The sequence below is a fragment of the Trichogramma pretiosum genome, unplaced genomic scaffold, assembly GCF_000599845.2.
Source record: "Trichogramma pretiosum strain Unisexual culture from Peru unplaced genomic scaffold, Tpre_2.0 scaffold66, whole genome shotgun sequence".
Taxonomy (NCBI): domain Eukaryota; kingdom Metazoa; phylum Arthropoda; class Insecta; order Hymenoptera; family Trichogrammatidae; genus Trichogramma; species Trichogramma pretiosum.
Genome location: NW_019640802.1, coordinates 280,433 through 284,531, shown reverse-complemented (window position 1 = coordinate 284,531; position 4,099 = coordinate 280,433). Strand labels below are relative to the sequence as shown.

The 4,099-nt window shown below is 40.4% G+C and overlaps 1 long non-coding RNA gene across 1 annotated transcript; it reads left to right on the top strand.

Moving 5' to 3' along the window:
* The first annotated feature begins 1,336 nt into the window (after window positions 1-1,336).
* LOC111693636 lies at window positions 1,337-3,724 on the top strand. The gene is made up of 3 exons (XR_002763452.1): window positions 1,337-2,702; window positions 2,784-2,957; window positions 3,486-3,724. It is a non-coding gene; the product is annotated as an uncharacterized LOC111693636 (long non-coding RNA).
* Window positions 3,725-4,099: the final 375 nt, after the last annotated feature.

Sequence of the window (4,099 nt, the reverse complement as noted above, 5' to 3'; positions counted from 1 at the left end):
GGAAGTTGCAAAGATTATGCATGTGATAATTGTGAGAGGAAATTTAAACATAAAGCGGGCTTGTTCTACCACCAAAAAGCAGTACATGAAGGTCAGAAAGATTTCATATGCGATAGGTGCGATAAGAAATTTGGATATAAATCGCATTTGCTTGTGCACATAAAAACATTACACGAAGGTCGGAAAGATTTAATATGCGACAAGTGTGAGAAGACATTTGGATACAAATCGCATTTGTTGAGCCACCATAGGACAGTACACGAAAATCAGAAAAATTTCACATGCGACAGGTGCGATAAGAAATTTGGACGAATACATAATTTACTCTGCCACCAAAAGATAATACACGAAGGTTGCATAGATTATGCATGTGACAAATGCGACAAAAAGTTTGGGGTTCAAAGTAATTTGATGAAACACCAAAAGATAGTACACGAAGGTCGCAAAGATTACGCATGTGAAAAGTGTGAGAAGAGATTTGGAGAAAAATCGGCATTATTTAAACACCAAAATACGGTCCACGAACGTAAGAAAGATTTCGTATGTGACAGTTGCGAGAAGAAATTTGGACGAAAAACACATTTGCTCAGACACCAAAGACAAGTACACGAAGGTCGTAAAGATTTTACATGCTACAAGTGCGAGAAAAAATTTGGACAAAAAGTGCATTTGATTCAACACCATAAAGCAGTCCACGAAGGTCGCAAGGATTTTGCTTGAGACAAATGCGAGAAGAAATGATGATTGACTATTATAAAAATGAGTAGATATGTGTAGATTTACTCATACATATGTTTTTCTAAATATGATTGCGTATTACTCGAACCTTGGGCGTTCCATTATCATCACACCTTTATTCACTGACATTGTAGGGTTTTCAGATTCCGCAACTAATAATAATTACTTTCAATGAATTATTTGGCTATTTTATTTCTGCCAGCTCTTGCATGCAACGATCATCCGAAAATTTTTTTTGGAAGCTTCTCATGTAGAATCGCGAATCGGACAAGCATTTAGTTGACTACTAGATTTTTAATAAACCTTACCAAATACACGACTCTGAATTGATCCAACATGCTCTAGTGAAAAATTTTGATAAATTTGCTGGTAGATGGATTATTTTGGATGCATTCTTTTGAAAAGTACTTTTCAAACGAACTTTTCAAAAGTATGTACTAGTAAATGTAAATATGAAAATTTTTTGAAACATGATTTCTAATGTTAAATTTGATAAAGAGTTTAAATTTTTTTGTCAAAAATCATATTCATAACCTTTTCACCCATTAAAAACCGAAAATTGCATTAAATTCAACAAATAAATATATTCATCGATACATTAAAATACAATTTTTGAACAAGTTTGATAATGGTTGAAACAATAGAAATCATTTGAGAGGACATAATAGGTAAAAAAACATGATTTTTCTCTCATTTTACATGTTTTTTTTATCTATAATGTGCTCTCCTATGATTTCTATTTCTATTCCTACGCTCCAGTTTCTCGCGGGAATTTCACGAAAAAATTGCGTCATCCACCAATCACTATAGCTTCATATATATTGCGAATTCGTCGTTTGCTCGACAATCTCAATAACAAGCATACATACGCGTATATTCGACTCGATGCGCTCCGAGCCGAGATAATTTCCTGCGATGCTTCTATACACGAGTCGATAACGTTTTTATCTCGTAAAAGCGTGTACGCGCGAGAAAAATAATAAAATCCTGTTTTTAAGTATCGGTAATTGTACGCACGTCGAACGTTGCGGGGCAGTTAAGCACGCGTGCGTGTGACTCATTGTGAAGCTCGCTCGGTCCGGGGCCGCCTCATCGCGCAAGGGATTACGTTTCTAATATACAAACAAGGCTTAATCTACACGTATGAGTACGCGAGAGGCATTAAAAAAAAAAAAAAACTCTCGAAGAAAAATTTTTACAACTCAATGACTTTTCGCGGAAACGTTCAATAATACCCCCGTAATATCAACGAGAAAGAACGAGTAATAACGCGCGAGAGAGCCCGTTTAAATAATGGATAATGCGGCTTGACTGTACTTACGCACGTGCGTGGAAAAACAAAAAGATGCAACTTCAAGCGAGACGTCGAGCGAGCGAGCAAACACGCACGCATTCGACCACCTTTAAGGTTACTCGATACCCGTCACATCCTCCGATCTTATTTCGGACAAATTAAAATCTCGCAAAATCGCCAAGTGTTCCATTATTGCTGCTCTCGACGATCCGGTGTATCCGAGGTGAAAAATGGATCCGCAAGAATTCGTGCACCCGCTCGAGGACCAGCCGTACGACGTGCGGAACGCCGAGCCGGTCGAGTTGGAGCTCAATAGACCCCTACACGACGACAGGAGGAAAAGAGTACCGACGATAGGGAGAGACCCCGAGCCGAGCGACTCGCCGTGCAAAAATCCACCGCCGACCTGCTGCAAACAAGAAGAAGTAAGTAGCAGCGAGCGAGCGAGACAGAGAAGACGATTATGATCGCATGTTGTTCGTAAGCCGGAGCAGCCTGCCAAGGGTGTCTGCTGCAACGGGCCCAAGGTCATCAAGTGCAAGAAGGAGAGAAACCTGACCGTCCGCTGCGGATTCAAGCGCAAACGATCCAAGCCGCGGTGCTCGATACCGATAGTCATACCTCGCGAGCTCTTGGGAAGGGAGGAGCATCAGGATTTGCTCGCGACCCCGTGAGTGTTTTACGATTGTGAATTTTCGAGAGCTCCTATGAACGAAAAAAAAAACGCTAACCTCGTCTACGACGGTGACAGGAAGCAACGCGACTCGCCGTGCGCGACCTGCTGCGAGGTTCGACGCGTCAAGCCAACGAGCGCCAGGACCGAGCAACTGGCCAAGCCCATGGAGAGACGAGTCCGAGAGACGTTGAAGCAGAAAATGGACATATTGCCGCTTCGGAAGCTGGAAAATCTCGTTAATCAACTGGAGTACGTGAATGCGATGTGTTTTTCTATCGGTCCAATTTTCGAATCGAGTATAGCACGATACGACGCGATATCGATTATTTGTCGACAAAAATGTTGGTACCATATCGAGATCAAAGTTGTGATATCGAATCGTGTCGTATTGGAATTGATGAATTATCGACAAATCGATCACTGTGATTGAACAAGAACGGTTCATTTGAAAATCGTCATTTTTTCGACATTCAGTGTGCCATTTCAGTGATTGATTATTTATAATGGGGCATTCGTTTAACTTTTGATTATGCAATGGTACGTGATTGATTGAAACGAACCTAAATAACAGCCAGAATTGATAACAGCTTTTAAAATGTAATATTGTAATAATGTAATTCGATGAAAATTGAATAAGGCACAACATCAAACGAACTATGACGAGCTGAGTCGTTTGGTTACTCATGATTTCATGTTCGATAATCAAAAGTCAAAAAATTTTTTATGCATTTTTTATAATAACGAATCATAATCATTATCGTATTTTATTGAACGCAGCCCTACGGCACTGGACAACTATGGAGAACCAACCGCAAAGCAAAAATGTCAATCTTGTAAACCCGCTTGAGTAAAAAGTGTTGGGGCACGGGCAGCTAGGCCAGCAGTGGTGTGTCTGGAGGGCCGACGGTCTGAGGCTCCGCTGTCGATCTGAACTTCGATCATCGTCTGTCGAAGCATCCTTGCGATCGGCAGTCTGCGCTCTGCGTAAGTCCAAGCTCGTGGCAAATCGTCGCCGTCACCGGATCGTAGAAGCAAAGGAAAAAATGAAAAAAAAAATGCAAAAAAGTTTTTAATATCAAGTGCAAAAAAAAATTGTAAAATCAACCCCGAGCTTCGCAAACGCAATAAAGTTGTGTGCGAGCACTCAAAATAAATATTTACAAATTGCTGTTCTCCCCGGAGTCTCTCTACTGCGCGCGACTGGTTCCAAATGGAAACATCCAAAAGCCAATCGGGCGATAACTGCATCTCTCTGCAACATAAAAAAAAGAAGAAAAACACAAATCCCCCCCGTCGTGGAATATTTACGAAAGAGAGAAACGTCGAGAAGCATTCATATTTTTTTTAATAAAACATATCATTTTTATTTCTTTCTTTTTTACTTTCTCGCT